The sequence below is a fragment of the Myotis myotis genome, unplaced genomic scaffold (genome assembly GCF_014108235.1).
Source record: "Myotis myotis isolate mMyoMyo1 unplaced genomic scaffold, mMyoMyo1.p scaffold_m19_p_19, whole genome shotgun sequence".
NCBI classification, from domain to species: domain Eukaryota; kingdom Metazoa; phylum Chordata; class Mammalia; order Chiroptera; family Vespertilionidae; genus Myotis; species Myotis myotis.
In genome coordinates, this window is record NW_023416323.1 from 34704405 (window position 1) to 34723526 (window position 19122).

Genomic DNA, 19122 nt, shown 5'->3' on the forward strand with positions numbered 1-19122 from the left:
AGAGACATGGTCACACTCAGATCAGGCCGGGCCTCTGTGTCACACTACTGAGGAGCGAGGCCAGTTGTCTCTGAAATACTGATCTTAGCAGATAACCTCCGATGTGCAGACAGCACTGAGGGCTTGCAGGAGAGGGACAATGGATATTTCTGAGCATCAAATGACACTTTTTTGTGCAGATCATTTTATCGTATTACCTTGCTTCCTAAGGTTCCTTTGAAGATTACTGACAGTCTGTATCGCAGGTGAAGGAACTGAGGTTGAGCCTGTTACTCTCCAGAGAGGTGACCTGAGAGAGATTGAATGGAAAACTGAGATTCATGTCAAGTGTTTGTCTCCATGGCCCAGGTTCTTTAAAAAAAAAAAAAAAAAAAAAAAAAAAAAATATATATATATATATATATATATATATATATATATATATAATTGATTTCAGAGAGGACGGGAGAGGGGAGAGATAGAAACATCAATGAGGAGAAAGAATCATTGATTGGCTGCCTCCTGCATGCCCCCTACTGGGGGTCGAGCTGAGGCATGTGTCCTGACCAGGAATCAAACCTCAACCTTCTGGTTCATAGGTCTGCGTTCAACCACTGAGCCACACCAGCCAGGCCAGAGCTCATGCTCTTAACCTCCATGCTCTTGTTGTATTTTGTGTTTTGCTTTGCATCTCTGTGGAATGGTCAGTACACAGCAACGGTCTTTGGCAGATTGACAGAGCTTGACTTAACTTATAAAACGTACAATTTTAGCTGAAACCGGTTTGACTCAGTGGATAGAGCATCGGCCTGCGGACTGAAAGGTCCCAGGTTCAATTCCGGTCAAGGGCATGTACCTGGGTTGCGGGCACATCCCCAGTAGGGAGTGTGCAGGAGGCAGCTGATCGATGTTTCTCTCTTGTCGATGTTTCTAACTCTCTATCACTCTCCCTTCCTCTCTAAAAAAAATCAATAAAATATATTTTTTAAAAAATGTACAATTTTATTGTGTTGCTGTTATGGATGGATGTGACAAGATCATCTTCTTATACTGATATAGCTCAGCTTTGATTAGCTGCTTTCCCACCTATCACCATAATCAGATAGATAAATTGAACTTTCAGATAGATCAAAGAACTCATAACTTCGGACCTGCACAAGCGCTTCTCTTTGAATGGGAGAGCACTACCAAGCACTCTTTCTTCAGCTCAATCTCCGAGAGCCCGTCTGAGCTATCGCCAGCCTCCAGAGGGACCCCTGCCTCATGCAGGCTAGCTTGCTTTTCCTAGTCCCCTGTGCTTTCCCAGCTAGAACCACAGTCTGCTCAGTTTACTTACCTTCCTTTCCCACAAGACATGAGGTGTTTGAGGACAGAGACTGTTTTCTTCCTGCACACCACACTCGGTCCCTGGGACAACCTGTAATAGAGTCGGGGCACCGTTATGTTCTAGCACGTGTTACTATCAGTTACCCAAGAAGAATTCCCCATCGAGTAGAGCGCCTAATATCAACAACCCATCGTATTGAGTGTCTACTACAAGGCGGACACTGGACTGAGTTCTGGGATTATAAGGATGAAGGAAAAGATATGATAAGGATGGATGGGAGGTGGGAGAGGAAATGCCTTTCAATATAGTGGTCAGGCCCAGCTGGAATGGTTCGGTGGTTAAGCATTAACCTATGAATCAGGAGGTCAGGGTTCGATTCCTGGTCAGGGCACATGCCCGGGTTGTGGGCTCGATCCCCAGTGTGGGGCGTGCAGGAGGCAGCTGATCAATGGTTCTCTCTCATCATTGATGTTTCTATCTCTCTCTCCCTTTCCCTTCCTCTCTGAAATCAATTTTATATATATATATATATATATATATATCAGCAGAGGTGGGGTGACCCGCCATCTGTAACCTGAAGGGTGAGAACTAGCCATGTGAATTTCTTGGGCAGAGTATTACACGCATTGAGAAAAGACCAGTTGCAAAGGATCTGAGTTACAAGAAAAGTTGTCATGTTCAGAAAGTCCATGTGTCTGAAACAGAGCAAATGAACATGTGTGTGTGTGTGTTTGTATGCATTCATGTACCACCTATATAAAGTTCTTCATGCATATTTATATCGGTAATGTCATTTCCATTCTTTTTTTTTAATCCTCACCCAAGGATATTTTTCCATTGATTTTAGATAGAGTGTAAGAGAGAGGGAAAGACAGAGAGAAATATCGATGTGAGAGAAACACATTGATTGGTTACCTCCTGCATGCACCCTGACCAGGGCCCGGGGCAGTTAGGAGCCTACAACCAAGGCACCTGCTCTTGACTGGAATTGAACCCTGGACCCTTTGGTCCACAGGCCGACGCTCTATCCACTGAGCCAAACGGGCCGGGGTGATTTCCATTCTTAAATCCTACACACGCGTCTTTTGTACCTGAGCTGAATGGCTACTTAAATAGTTTGGAGTCTCTGGAAGGCACATGAACTGGTGTCCTTTTCACAGAGATGGGGAACCTGACAGATAGGGAGGGTTTTCAATGTGTTTCTTTTCCATTGTACGTTGTGGCTGCTTCTGGCTCTGAAATCGACATTCTTCCTGGCTTCCTTGAAGGGAACAATCAGCTAGACTGTAGGTGGTCTTGCTTAGACATTTGAAGCTTTATTCTTAGACAAATACTGCTGGGCTATGCTTTGATTCCTCAGAGCAGCTAGAACCTTTCAAAGGGCGTGTGTGTGTGTGTGTGTGTGTGTGTGTGTGTGCGCGCGCGCGCGCGCGCGCACGTGTGTCTAAGGGGAGGAGAAAGGACTGTTAACTTTGATCTCTTGAGTCTCTGATTGTGTAATTAAGAATCAATTGGCTTAAACGTAATTTTGAATATATATCCACTGCCACTGACTTGCTTCTGCTGAAATGATTTGCCAAGTAATATTACATTAACATATAATCTGCCTGGCAGATCAGTGAGAAATACTGTCACCCAGGTACACCTGCTGCGTTCAACAGAGCATCCACATTGTGTTAAACGCACGCGTTGCCTGCTGCCCACACATTCGCATGAGGACTGACCTAGGAAGAGGGATTGTTTTGACCACAAGGAGGATGAAAGCGGATTAGAGACACAATGTGGATAATCATGCCGTGTTCAGCTTTAAGGGCCCTTCAAACCCCGCCAGTCTGGACCTCCTGCCTCAAGCACTTAAGTTCCTCTCTGTGGGTACAGGGTAAAGAAAATCAATACCCATAAAAGCACTATTGAAATTGGAACGAGTTGCACAGAATTGAGCATTTTACTTATCTTTTTAATTCTTTTTCTGTTTTATCCTTGAGAAGTAAAATAACTTCTTCTTGCCAAGGAAGTACAAACTTGTTAAGAAGCATCATAAAAACGTTGTTCAGGGAGTTGGTATTTTTCCTGTAAAAATAGATACCGCTTTGTGCTTATGCAAACTAGGCTTAATTTGCCCCCATAAAGGAGAATTTGCATTACCTTGGGCCTGCTGTTTGGAAATTGGAAAACGTTAAAGAATATAATAAAACACCATGCAAATTTACCTCCTCTCTCTTCTTTTTCCAAGGTGAATTTTTTTTGGAGTCTAGTGATTATTTGCGTCAATTCCAGACACTTTCTCTAAGTTTACCTTAAGATTTTGCTCTTCGAGACTTCTGTTTTTCCAAAGACTATGTTGCCTGTTTTAAAAACAAACAGACAACACTTCTGTGGTGCAATGCAGACTTGCAAGGCATGGGATCAAATTCGATCTGTTGTTTTTAACTTTCAGTGTATAGATATTTATCGTTAAAGGATGTGCGTTTGCATGTATACTTTTCTTAGCAACTAATTCACACGGTTAGTACTGTTATTGATAAGCTAGTTATTAAGGTGCATGTGGAAATTTATATGAAAGTTAAACACATTTTAATCATTTCTTAAAGTTTAATAGTGTTTATTTGAATCCTAATAAATTAAACTTAAGTAATTAGATACAATTATTCTTTTTTTAAAATATATTTTTATTGATTTCAGAGAGAAAGGAAGAGGGAGAGAGAGAGAGAGAGAAACATCAATGATGAGAGAGAATCACTGATTGGCTGCCTCCTGTATGCCCTTGACTGGAATTGAATCTGGGACTCTTCTGTCCGAAGACCGATGCTCTAACCACTGAGCAGCCCAGCTAGGGCTGGATATAATTATTCTTAATCTTAATGATGTTATTATAAATGAATGGATTTAACTTCTCTTAATACAGAACTCTTTCTTTTGGTTTAAATGTGGAAAAGCAAACTTACGTTATTATTTTCTTGGTGTTCACCATTTTCTCTTCAGCTCTTACCACAGTGAGGGAGCTCAAAATCTACATATTTTTTTAATTAACTAAAGGAATTCTCCTGTGATATTCTTCATCTGTGGTCTGGTTATTTTCTTTCTATGCAATAAACTCATGCAAGAAATTACAGTTTATGTATTTATTATTTAACTCATGTTAATAATGAGAATACTTTTTACAAATCTCAACAAAAAGTTTTATTTTCTTAGGCAGTTATTAAACATCACCTCTAAAGAACTCTGCTGTAGAAGCTACAGTGATGAACAAAGAGACATGGCCAATGCCTTCTGGGCGTCTAATAATATCCAGTAACTGACTTAGGGTTAATTCTATTTCTCTCCAATCAAAGCTTTCTACCAGCCGATGCATTGCATGAATTCCAGCAAAGTTGGCAAATTCCTGTGGAGCAAATCCCATTTTCCCATCGACTTCCATTATTAAATTGGAATTGCATTTCCTTTTGGCAAGGGGACCTGCAGTATTCTATTGCTTAGCCCAGTGGCTCATTGGGAAATCATATCCCTTTAAATGAGTCAAGAGAAAAGGAGGAGCAAGAGGCGTGATCGGAATTGCTAACATCCTATAAAGCTGCTGTGGTTAAAGAATAATGATGGTTTAGAAGTTCTTTCAGGATTTTAGCTTTAGTATAATGAATTGTGAGACTCCATGGGGAAAGTAAGCAGGACCTTTGATATTGAACCCCAGTGTTTCTACAAAGACAATTTACTTCTTTGAGGTCCATATTTCTTAACTATGTAAAGAAGACAACATGGGAACTCTCATAGGTGTATTGAGAGGATTAAACAAACTATGTGTATTGCTTAGCAAAATGTCTTGTGTAAAGGAAGATCTCTTTCAAATATTTATCATTCTTATTAGCCAAAGAGTAGAGTGTGGAGTGTTAGTGGCTTAAAGATATAAAGAACAATAGTTGAGAGTTGAATGGTGTTAGGGAGGAAAATAAGGAGAAAGCTAGTCTTACATCTCAATGTATATTTCTTTATATTGTCATTTTTTGGCACTAATGCCATTAGAATCCAAAGTAATAGGGGGAAATAGACACCCAGTCACAATCCCCATAGTGCTCTGCACTCAGGTCATTTAATCTTTTCAACATTGATTCACTCAACAAACAAGTATTGAACTTCTATGCACATTTACTAAATAGAGGGAAATCTGCTACCCGCCTGCAGTATTTCCCTAAAGGGATTTTCCTTATGAAGTGTTGCTTCTCAGCTAAAAAATATTCCACTGCTTGTCTTATCACTAGAAACTTCTCTCAACGCAGAAGTCAGAGAAGGGGGAGAAAATCCATTTGGGATCAAAAGGTCTTGCCTTATACTGCAGCCTGATCACTTACCAGGGAGTGTGCTGGGCTCACCTTCTGTAGACAGAGGGTGCTCTATCAGTAATTATGCTACACCTGCTTTTACAAGTCCTGGTTGTCTTGATTTCAGGATTATTCAGGCTATACCTGCTTCAGGAAACCATGGCACAGGAAGTACAAGTGTGAGGCTATGGCTTATGGAGCTTAATATGTCTTAACTCCAACATGTACCCAAGTGCATCATCCTGTGAAGTATCGGTAGGTGCCTCATGAAACAGAGTTTCCCAGTGTTGACCATAGAAGCCATCAGTTACTTACATTTTCCTTTGTTGGGAGGAATGAGAATTTTTTAAAATATATTTTTTATTGATTTCAGATAGGAAGGGAGAGGGAGAGAGAGAGAGAGAGAAATATCAATGATGAGAGAGAATCATTGATCGGCTGCCTCCTGCACGCCCCCTACTGGAGATGGAGCCCACATCCTGGGCATGTGCCCTTGACCAGAATGGAACCTGGGACCCTTCAGTCTGCAGGCTGATGCTCTATCCACTGAGCCAAACTGGCTAGTTCAGGAATGAGAACTTTTAACATGCTGACCTAGTTTGTGGATCTCTGAATTAGAGATATACTATAAAGTCAACATAGCAAATGATTTTTCCAACATGCATTATATCACTCTGTACAGAAGATTATTTTTGAAAACATTGACTCCTTCTGCAACTTCTCCCAAGGGAGGAATATACTCTCCTGCCCCACGTTTTGTCAATAATATTGGTGAAAGAGAACTTGAAGAAAAGACAGTAGTGAACAATTAGAACATAGGCTTGTCTTTAGCATATTCTTGAGAGGGCTTAAACATAGGCATTTGGTGACTGCTGATTCTTTCAGTCAGCACTGCACTGATTCTCTGCCATTGGGAGCCCCAGTTCTGGTCACGTACTGGGGATACATACTGAATAACGGATGAATAGGGTGTCTAATGGTGGAGAGAGATTGTACTAAATACTAAGTTGTAACTGTGTGCTAAGTGACATTGAATGTTTCTTCCAATGCCATGAATATTTTCAAACCTAAAATGACTTGATCAGGATCACCAGGGAAGCAAGAGATCAGAAATGTTCTGAAGCTAATTCTTACAGGCAGGCTTCCGCCAACCTTTGAATACATTGATTATCATCTTCCCATTTTCTGTTAGTCTTTATAGTGTCCGCTCCATGCAAAAATCTTCTCAGATCTTCCTCCAATTTGGTGCCATCAAGTCTAGTTTAGTTGGTGATTACCAACCGGTTGATGTGCATTCGATTTTCTATGATGTTGCCATTATGAGCCTGGGGTCCTTAATGACTAGGTCGCCGGGATGGATGTGTGGTCAGGGAAGAGTTAATGGAGACTGATAACTACATGTGATCAGGAGCCCCGTGCTCTCAACCATGTAGTTCGCCTGACTGGCTCCTTCTAGTATAAATTCCATCAGCTGGACATGTCCTTGGATTATTTTCATTTCTCTGTAGCATCTATTATTTCATAACAGAGACATAACAGCCTTGTAAATTGACCAATAGCAATCCCATGTTGAAATTTAAACACATTTTAAACATTGTTTGACATTTATTTTAATCATAGACATAACTTACAGTACTCTAGAGTCACGAATAAAGCTTTTGTAGAGAATGAATTGAAGCAAATATGTAGAATGAGGGGGGGGGAGCACATTCATATATTCAGTCTGCAAAGGAGTGTGTTAGTTCATTTAGAGGAAAGATGTGTACGCTTTCTTCCAGATTTACACTACCTGACACTTGACTTCCATTTTGTTTTTATTTTCTGTGGACTTTTATATCCCAGGATGAGAGAATTCAACCCAGAATAAGAATCCCTTGAAGACAGGGGCCATATTTCCTTCATCACCCCTGTGTGTAACTCCTCCAGACAATAATAGAAACTCCATAGCTGTTTGTTTAATCTAGCTGACTCTCACGCAGCGGAATCTATCTCTGAATGGTACAGTTACAAAAATATGTGCTTGGGGAATGATCAGCATTTTCCTGGAAACATTTGATACAATTTATATCAGCCATTTAAGTATTAAAAATAACACTTCAGTATCTTACAGAGAAGTCATATTTGCCTTATTTTCTTATAAACCATGAAATAATAATCATACTCAAGCCATCTATACTTCAATTTAGAAGTAATATCTACAAAAGTATTCATGTATAGAGAATCAATAACAGTTTGGAGTTGTTTTGATACCATTTGTGATACTGTTTATGAGCAGTCTTGAAATTCTTGACTTGGAGATGCAAAGAGCTGTTTCAAATCCCTCAGCTAGAGAATACTTGATAAACTAGTGGAAACATTCTGCCTCAACCACAGTGGAATCTTCCGCCCAGTAAATAGGAGAGTTGAGCACTTACCTGGGGAACAGGTAATCAGATCGGCTCAATCTTGGTTACCCTACAGTCTGATTAGAGATTTCACATAAATCATCAATCACTTCTCTCTCAGTTTTTCACACAAATTTGTTTTGCACCAGCCAAGATAAGAAGTGTTGTGATTTGGTTTAGCAAATACTTATGAAGAGGCCGAATTGTGGAGACTTAGAATCTGCGTATAGTTTTTTAAGCTGTGTCCCCTTAGACAAGTTACTCAGTGGCAAAGAAAACCTGAATAATTCTGGTTCCCCCTAAATTTTATCTGCCTTCAGGATCAAGAGGGCTAATGTGTATGAGGGGAAAAGATGGAAGAAAACTAATATGTATTATAGGCTGATTGTGTTCCAATGAGGGTACCTTTCAAACCTCAGTTTCCTAATCAATAAGTATATTGATACCTAGCTACCTCAGGGGAGAGAATAAAAGCTTGGACAGGCATCGGCTATTGAAACTTTAACTCAAGTACTGACATACCTGATTCTGAAATTTATCATTTTTTCTCCCTAAATTGCCTATCTAGGAATACTATAAATAAAAATATTGAAAGCGATGCTTTCTTTAGGATTCTCCTAGGCACCATAAGGGTACAATTTCCCATCCTAGTGTTTTCCACAATTTCTTGTAGTTACAACTTTCACTTACCATAGGTTAAAGAAAGAGTTCCCAATCATGTTCAGACTTTTTGTGGGCTCTTCAGCAGTTTATTTACTTTTGGAGAGATGTTAGACCAAAAGAACCAAAACTATCACCAGAGATGTTACCGTACTAACAGGGTCCATTTGCCTAAAGCATCAAAGCCCAGACAGCCTAACAGGTATTTTTCCTGTGTATCCTGGGCTGAGACCACTGTTCTATATGGATGTATAAGCATCTGACTACCTCATGGCATCTGCTAATATGACGAATTCCTGGCATTACATATTGAAATATGTTCATTCATCCAACCGTGTATTTACTGAATGTCTATTTTATACCAAGGACTGGAAGTCACATGAATGGATAAAAGAGACATAAATTGTAAAACAAACAGAAAAAGAAAAAAAGACATGAACAGGAGCTTGCAGCAAAGAAAGTGTTAGAGGTTGAGGAAGTGGTCCCCTCCCGGAGACACAGGTGAGCTTAATGCTCAAAGACCTGGCTCCTGATGGCTTCTAGGGGGTGGGTTATATGGGGGGAAAATCATTCACCATGGTCACGGTCAGGGTCATGGTCTTTACTGATTGGCCAGTGCTAGGATAGGTAGTCCTTGATCATTGAGTCTGGTCCTGATGTCAGCCATGTGGTTGCTTTGTCTGGTAGCACAAGGCCATCATAGGTGGGGCTGGTCTGGAGATGAAACACAACTGAAGCCTGGATATTATCTCTGGTTTGGCCAAAACTCTGTGCTCGAGAGACCTGAGACTTTGTTCCTGCGATTATTTATTGCTGATCAGAACCTCATTGTTCTCAGGCTTAATGACTAAGAGTGTGGACGTGCAAGGGAGAGAGAGGTATGTGAGTCAGGATACTGGATGAGGCCAGTTTGAATAAAAAATTTAAAAAAAGAAAGAAAGAAGAACAGGTCATATTAAATAGATGAAGTTTCTACACAGTAACAGAGAGAACCCCTTGCAATCTTCCCCCAGACAGTGGGGCAGCCATTTGTATGGGGGGAAGATTCATCTTTCCTGTGTGTATGTAGGGGAGGGGGGAGAGTAGGGCTGCACTGTAGGTGGTAGACGCTTTAAAGCAGGGAAATGGTCTCAAATTTGTAGATGCCTTTGACAGTAACTTTGAAGATGCCAAAATCCATTCTGCCTGCGATTTATTAAAATGAAGTGAAATCACAAAGCCTTCTTTGACTCAGACACATTCTTTTCACGTTTTACAGCCATTCATTCTCCAGCCTTCCAAAGGGTAGAGGAGAAAAATAGAAGGAAATAATGAAACAACAAAACAAAACAAAAGAATCCACGGAGCCTGAGAAAGCTGTCGGGAAGCTGGTTCTCTGTAAAAGCTTGCCCCTCCACCTTTGAACAGCATATTTCTCTCGCTTCACACCAGCTGGTTGTTGCTAATTTCTCCTCAGTGTCCTGGAATAGCTATTTTCCTTGAAGCTAGTGTCTCCGCCTTTGCAGATGACACCCCGAGCTTGGGATTCCTAAAGACGGTGTGAGGCCTCCTCAACTTTCTGCTCTTCTCTGTGCCTCCTCCTCCAGTTAACTCTTTTTTCTTTTCTTTTCTTTTTTGGTTAATCCTCACCTGAGGATATTTTTACCATTGACTTTCAGAGAGTGGCAGGGAGAGAGACATAGAGAAAGCTTGATGTGAAAGAGAAACATTGATGGGTTGCCCCCCGCACATACCCCACCAGGGTCGAGGATGCAGCCTACAACCCAGGCACATGCCCGTGACCCTTCAGTCCACAGGCCAATGTTCTAACCATTGAGCAAACCCAGCGAAGGCTCCAGTTCTCAACTCTTAAACAGACAGACTTCACAGCTAACCTTTGAGTGGAGAGCTTCCCAAAGCCCAACATTGCCTGAGAGTTTAGGTGACCTTTGGGGGTAAGACTGATGGTATGTCAGGGTGGATAAATGTGAATCCCTGACTTTGAACATGCATCTAGGTCTAGGCACACAATGAAATTGGCTTTTTGGCAGGACTGATGGAAGCCTGAGTTCCCTGCCACCTGCTGCCTTTCTCTAAGCAGGGACACATGTTAATGGAGAAATTGACTTTGTGACCACTTAGATGCAAATTTTATCAGCAGTCACAGAGCACATTTCTCATGTCCTATTGCATTTCATCTCCACCAGGGTCCTCCCAGCGGGGTGTTCGCATGTCTTCTTTAAAAACAATCTAAAAGAGGCTCAGCAAGCTCAAGCAATTGCTAATATCACACAGTTTATAGGCGCAAAGGCTCAATTCAAACCCAGATTGTCAGACTCAAAAGCCAGATTTTTCCCTAATGGACAATATCCCATCCTCCGTTGTAATAAATCCGATGAACTTGAAGTCTCTTTGAACCTATTTTCTTAGATTTTGGACCACATTTCCTTTCTATTTTTAATATATTTTTATTGATTTCAGAGAGGAAGGGAGAGAGATAGAGAAATAGAAACTTCAGTGATGACAGAGAATCACTGACCGGCTGCCTCCTGCACGCCCCTCCCTGGGGACTGAGCCCGCCACCCGGGCATCTGCCCTTGACCGGAATCGAACCTGGGACCCTTCAGTCTGCAGGCTGAAGCTCTATCCACTGAGCCACACCAGCTGGGGCAGACCACATTTTCTTTTGTCTTCCCTTTATCATGGGTACGACTTTACTTCTACATGTTATATACAATATAGGTATATTTGTACTTTTCACTTTAATTTCTGTTTGGGGATTATTGACAGACTCCCTGCATCTGGGAAGTCTTGTTTAGGAGATGAGGAAATCAGAGCCACTGTGGCACGTTGCTCCTATTTATTGTGCATTCGTAGATATCAGTGTCTTTTAATACGTCCTTCCCGTGCATTTAATTAATTTAATCCTCACAACACCTAATAAATTAATCACCGACATTACTCCTGTTTTAAAAGGAGGAGGGAAGACTTAACTAATTTGGAAAAGGTGACACAACTAATCAGGTAATACTCAGCTGCTGTTCCGCATACCCACGGCCCCTCTTCCTACAGTGTTAAGAAAGAATTGAGAACCCTTAGAAGAGAGGTGTTTTGTTTATTTAATATTTTAATGCAAAGCCAGCAAGAATGACAGACTCTATGCTAATCAACAGTCAACCTCTTTACCTCCCTTCTCGTTCCTCTTTGCCTTTCAGCTGAGTGCTGCAAACATCTCCCGGGCACTCCGGTGCTGGGATATGGGGCATTTCATGCTTTACACTTATTGTCTCCATGGGACCTCACAGTGCTTTTCCGAGCTGATGAGCAATGCTCTCAAAGCCTTCATGGTTCTCATCTGTTGAAGGAGACAGTAAGTTCTCAAAGACTGTACACACTTCATACACAGTGACGCTGGGATGCAAACCCAGTCCTGCCTGATGTCAGAGCACCTGCTCCTTCCCGTGATGCTGTGCTGCTTATGTTGAGTGTCTCCTCCTGTCTACTTAGAGTCTTCCTCCCCACGCTTTGGGAACTTCACGCACTTCTTTAGTTGGTACCATCATTGATTCCATTGTCCGCGGTTCTCACCTAACTTTTCTGTTGCTTGGAGACTCAGATCAGGCATTCACTTCTATAAATGAAACCTTCTCTGATGTTCAGCCAGGGGCGCCAAAATACGCCATGTGATATAATTTTATTAAATAGTGTTATTTATGGTTCTACCATCTCCATTGGATAAGGAGATAGGAGAAAAGGGGGCTGTGTCTCAATTATATTGATGTTTTTCCAAACTCAACACAATACATAGAAAATGAAATAAACAGCCTTTCAGGAAACATCTAATGAGTACCTTGTGTGTCTGAATAAATCCATTTTGGTGTTCATGTGAGCAACTAGTGTTGACTCAGAGTAGAATGGCCACTGTATCGAAAGCTCTGTACCATATTGACATGAACTCGATCTGTAGACACCTATCCTGAATCCCAAATGAAAGGATAGAAGAGATTCCTTGAACTTGATCTTTCTGAAGTGTCTAGAGCAGAGGTTCTCAACCCTCTGACCCAGACTGTGAGAGCTCCATCCCCCAGAGATAAAAGTCACCACAGGCAGGTGCCTCAGAGACATTTTCCTTCTGTCAAAAGCAGTGGTTCTTAACCTTCTGGCCCTTTAAATACAGTGCCTCATGTTGTGACCCAACCATAAAATTACTTTTGTTGCTACTTCATAACTGTCATGTTGCTACAGTTATGAATCGTAATGTAAATATCTGATATGCAGGATGGTCTTAGGCGACCCCTGTGAAAGGGTCGTTCAACTGCCAAAGGGGTCGCGACCCACGGGTTGAGAACTGCTGGTCTAGAGCAAGCATGTCAAACTCACATGCGGCACACAATGAATATTTTTGCGGCCCAGCCAATATAACGGTATGTAAGAAACATTTTAAAAAAAATTCTGTAACTTAATTTTTACAGTATTCTGCTATACATAATTATTAACAACAAACTACAGTGTTTGCTAATGCATAATTACTATCATCATGTTGCATTCTTACGCGCAGGCGCACCATTTCTCTCCACTAATACTAGCAGCGAATATTTTAGCAGCCAATTGCCACAGCATTAGTCTTGCACCGACTTGTTTGGTGTGCACAACAGGAAATATTTGGCTTTCAGAGAACAAGAAAAATAGGTTTATTTGCGTTATGCTTATTAATTGTGCAGTTATTCAGTGTCTGGTAAGTTAATGTTCAAGAAAAAATATTCTTATTAAAATGTTCTATTATTTTATGTTAACATTTACTCATTTCAGTTATTATTTCAGCCCTTTGTATTCAGCATGTCTCTATGGAAATAAACCTATGTGTAGGAGCCTGGAAAGTGAAATAATCTGGGCGTCAAGAAAAAAGAAGAGCCTGGCCAGTGTGGTTCAGTGGTTGATCATCAACCATGAACCTAAAAGTCACTTGTTTAATTGCCATTCAGGGCATATGTCCGGGTTGCAAGCTCGATCCCCAGTAGGGGGTATGCAGGAGGCACGGATAGATGTTGCTCTTTCATCAATGTTTTTATCTCTCCTTCCCTCTCCTTTTCTCTCCCTCTCAAAATTTTAAATTAAGTTTAAAAAGAGAAGAAAAAGGAAGTGTTTCAAGGAGAGTATGACTCTTTGTTTTAATTTCTGTTATTTAAATTAAAATCACTTTGAGTCAAAGCCGGAGCTATTTGAAGGCACTCTTTGAAGAAATCTTAACTTCCTGAAAAAGAAAAAAAATAATAATAAAAGGCATGAGCCATATTTCTAGGTCACCTCTCTGGAAAGTCGCCATACAACCACAACTGTCTTGTGCACATGAATAAAATGAGAAGCAAACAGTCTGCCTCAACGGCTTCTTTTTCTTGCAGGTTATGACATAACTATTCGAAAACAGTGTCACATTACTGTAAAATTACTATGTATTTTTCTTTGTCAAGGTCAACATGATTGAATTCTGTGGGCCTGTAAAATGATACACTATTAATACACTTAGCTGTGATTCCCATATCTTCCCACATGTTTCTTATTAGTGTTGTTCCTGATATTATTTTTATGATTACCATTTTGCATGTGTTTGTTTCGCTCATCCTTAAGATCTGGGCCTCCTTAAAGCTTGAATTTGTAATTCCTGAAAGATAGGCAAAGACAGAGCCGAGGGCCTCTCTGGGTGTGTTCCATGTGGTATCCTTCTTGTCCAGAAGTTGATGTTGAACCCGCCGTGTGACGTCAGACCCACAGAGATTTTAGGGATTCCAGCCCCAGCTCTGGGCCTTTTTTTTTTAAAGGTACAACAAGCCATTAGCACAGCTTGCCCCAGCAAGGATGTAAACTCTGGCTCTGGTGAGGAGCACACATATTCAGAAGCCAATTCAAGCCAGTAATGAGATCTTTCATGTGCAAATAAATATTAGATGGCGTAAGGAGAACAGTATGAGTGATCCTGCGGTGACTCATTTAAGTTGATGTGCACTGTCGGGCATGAGAAAGATGTAAAAGGAGAGAAGAGTTATGTGTCTTATTTTTAATATATTCCTCATTTGAAGAACAACAACACACAAGCAATCTATGAATTTCCAGGAAATAGAACTTAGAGGCTAACATGGGTTTTCTCTTTAATGCTTATGATTGTGATGCGGTAAAATTAGTGAATTCATAGGAAGCTATGTCCAGCAAGGGAATAGGCCTCTTTTATTTCCGGTTGGAAGAGAAGATCTGATTGAATCCCGATCCCATCACTTGAGTCTCTGTGCTCTTGCCCAAGCTTCTCAAACTCTTTTGCGTCTCAGCTTCTTATCTATGCATGGTAACAACTCATGTTTCTCATGTGTATGTCCCCGGAAATGGCAGATATTTGGTTAGTGACAGGTATTTATGACCTGGTTTTACATCTTTCTCCAAATTGCTCAACCTCTAGCCTCTTTCACTTTATATGTAGCAGGAGAGGCAATCTATTTGCCTAGCCCATCATTTTCTGATTATGGTGGGGCTTGGTATTTAGCTTTTTGGTATTAAAGTCAATTACAAATGATTTATTCGCTACTAGAAAAGTGCAATATAAATAGTAAGCTTGAAGGTTATAGATAAATTATGTTTTTAATTGGAATGCTAATAAATTATAATGTCACATTATGAAATAAGTAGCTGGATTCTTCAAACATCCCCATAAAAATCACCTGATGGAAATGTACCCAATGATGGCATGAATTAAATTTAACTGTCAGTCTCATATCTGCGAAGGAGGGAAATAATACTTCCCCATCTCCAAAGATAGTTTATTTGAATTTAGAATGATGTCTACACATCTATACCTTCATAAATCTAGAAGACTCAGAAATCTTTTTGTATGGGAGAGGGGAATGAAGTAACAATAAACTTTTCCCCAAAAAAACGTTTTTTCTCCTGGCCAGTGTGGCTCAGTGGTTGAGCATGGACCCATGTATGAAGAGGTCACCAGTTTCATTCCCGGTCAGGGCATATGCCCGGGTTTCAGAATCAATCCCCAGTGAGGGGCGTGTAAGAGGCAGCCAATCGATGTTCTCTCTCATCAATATTTCCATCTCTCTCTCCCTCTCCCTTCCTCTCTCTTTAAAAAGTCAATAAAAACATACTTTTAAAAATTAAAAAAACAACAGCAACCCACAAACCAAAAGTGCCTTTTCTCCTTGAGATGGGGAAGCCATATTTTGTTGGTTAACATCCCCTGAATTCACCTGTGTGACTTAACTGCTATTAGAAACAAGTTAAATTGTTATGATGAATGGGAACATTTTTTTTAACCCTTCATCATTCTGGATTCAATACCAATACAACATCTTGAAGAAAGATTCCAAAGCTCACTTCCAGGAATAGAGAAACCCAGAATCTAAAGAGCCAGCCGATCAGTCCTCCCCCTGCACGAGACCTTTGTTGATTCCCTCATCTGTCTTGGCTTCCTTTTTTCCGAGTGACAGAGGAAATGTTTGTGTGGTCCAGCGGCAGGTAATACTATAATGGCCAACATTTACTCATTGCTTACTAAGTAGCTGGAACAATGCTAAACGTTCTGTGCATATGATCTCACTCAGTCTTCACCAACAACCCCAAGGAGAACTGAACTAGCATTATCCCATTTTCCGGTGAGCAAATGGCTTACGTCACACACACGGTGGTACCTAGACCTCGGAACCCAATACACAAACAACCTACTTCATGCTTCACCTCGATTCAGCAGTCCTGCCTCTTTTCTACAAAATCCCTTAAAAATGAAAACATCTTGGAGGAGGAAAATCCCTTGGAGATGGTGATCTTTGGACACTTGAAGGATTTTGTTCGCCTGTGATTGTCAAAAAGAGAATACCCAGCAAATGCATCTCATGTTTGTATTCCAAGTTTAACGGTGGATTGGCCATTACCTTATGTTTATTTTTATTTTTATTTTTATTGATTTCAGAGAGGAAGGGAGAGAGAAAGAGAGAAACATCAATGATGAGAGAGAATCATTGATTGGCTGCCTCCTGCACAGGGATCGAGCTCGCAACCCGGGCATGTGCCCTGACCGGGAATGGAACCGTGACCTCCTGGTGCATAGCTTGGTGCTCAGCCACTGAGCCAAGCTGGCGGGACACCTGATACTTTAATATTACTCCTCATATGTATTGTTCACTAACACCAGCATGAGGGGGCTTATTTTCAGTTCTTAGAGATGTGGCCAAGGCCCAGAGCCTCTGGTTCTGTGAAGTAGAACAGCACAGAAAACAGGGATATATACCTACCTCCTTCAGTCAAAGAGATGCCAACAGAAGTGGGGGGGAGGGGGAGGAGGAGGCATCTCATTAATACCTCACTGGTGGGGTAAATACTTGCAATTTTATGGCATTCTTCTTCCCGAATGAACTAACTACTTCAGCTCCGAAATGATTGGTAAGAACATGGAAATCATGTGTATTGTAAAATAAGTGCCATTTGGGATAACAGCAATGAATTCATTCCTTATCACCTCGTCTACAGCTACATGGATCTGTGCATCAGTGAGAAATACACTCAATGAAATTCTCTTATATTTCTTGGGGAATTAAAAAAAAACCCATTACTTTATCACGATGATGCAATGTGGGGTGTTGTAGTTTTCCAGGGCATCAATGAAATAGGGAATTGTACCATTTGTCTCTTTTAGACCAATTTAATTCCATTAAATTTAATAATATTTAGTACTTACAGGGTATCATCTCCTTTCAAATGGAAACATTAACTCCTGTAATTAATCGTCCCTGCATTTCTCCAGGCTACAAATAAATAGAAATAAAGAAAGCAATTAGGAGCAGGTGTACCCTTGATAAAAGGAAACACTATTAGATGTTCAGTCTCTGACTCAGGACTCCTGAGTTCAGTGTCCGTAGAAGCATTTTTACTTAGGGAAGTAAGCAGTTTACAGCATAGAAATTGCAGCTTACACCTAATGCTTGATTAGTTGGGAGAGGATATCTAGGTCCCCGTACAGCAAGCATGTCAAACTCCAAGGCTAACCCAGGCCAAATAAACAAGGCATGCGGCCCGCGGGCCGTGAGTTTGAGATGCTTGCCATACAGGTATTGTGAAGAAAGCTCTACCTTTATGGAGGGTTTGAAAATAGATGATATTGTGGATCCTGTTTCCACACTGAAATGCTGTGATTTTTAAAAAAATGTATTCTTGAAACATTTGACCATAACGTGTTTGCTTGTCACTGTCTTCTGCAGCTTCTATGGATTGTCCAAGGTCTGAAAAATGGTGTGTGTATTGAGGGACGGGGGTGGGGGTGGGATCAGATATGGCAGTAAACAGAAAGATGGTGTTTGGTCTCTGATGTCCCACTTTGAGACACCGCATCTCTCAGTTGAACTGTATATCAAATTGGCCAATTTGATTCTTTCTCAGACATCAACCTGAGCATGTCCTAGTGTCCTCCAACGGTTTCCGTTTGTCCTCGGGAACAAATCCAAGCTCTTTTCCACACACAAAACATGCCATGGTAAAGAGCTCCTTGTTGTCCTTTAGCCCCAAGTCTTTGAGAACTGTAAGTTCAGAACCATGTTTTAAAGTTACACTGTGTTGCTCGGCCAGTGGCTAAGTGGTTGAGCATTGACCCATGAACTAGGAGACTCTGTCCCCAGTAGGAGGCATGCAGGAGGCAGCAGATCAATGATTCTCTCTCATCATTGAGATGTTTCTACCTCTCTTTTCCTCTCTTTAAAATCCATTTTAAAAATTTATAAAGTTATACCTGCATAAATATGCTAGCTAAAAATTCAAATTTCATGGAGAAAACTCATTGATTGCACTTGGAAAATCACTGCTCCAGCATAACAATGGTTTTATTTTGAGTAAACATTATAATTACCCAAAAGGCTTTAAAAACACCAGTTCCTGGGCCTCACCACCAACTACTAATTCAGAATATAGGGAAATGGCGCCTGGGCATTGGTAGGTTCCAGAATCTCCCAGAGAAGGTGACCCCAGTCTGCATCCAAATTTTAAACCCACTTTAAAATAATACAATCTACACTAATAAAAGGGTAATATGCTAATTAGACTGGATCGACGTCTTCCAGATGTCCGAAGTCCTTCCAGATAAAGCTGGGGCCTGGCCCGGAGGCAGGGAAGGCACCCGTGGTCCTGGTCCCGGGTGCCTGCGGCCGGCTAGAGGAAGGGAAGCCCAGGTTCTGGGTGCCTGCGGCCAGCCAGAGGGAGGGAAGCCCGGGTCCTGGGTGTGGGGTCCAAGGCAGAGGCGGTTAGGGGCATCAGTCAGGCAGAGTGGTTAGGGGCGATTAGGCAGGCAGGCAGGTGAGTGGTTAGGAACCAGCAAGAGGGTGCAGGCCGGGCTGAGGGACCTTCCCCCTGCCCACCCCCCCATGAATTCCGTGCACCGGGCCTCTAGTAATGTAATAAAAGATAATATTAGTTAGTAGTTAAGAACATGGGCAAGGGAATTAGA

General features: G+C 41.2%; 1 protein-coding gene across 2 annotated transcripts in view; it reads left to right on the forward strand.

The window, feature by feature from the left end:
• Positions 1 to 19122, forward strand: part of CDH8 (cadherin 8) — a 323696-nt gene that overhangs the window by 67802 nt on the left and 236772 nt on the right. The window lies entirely within an intron of this gene.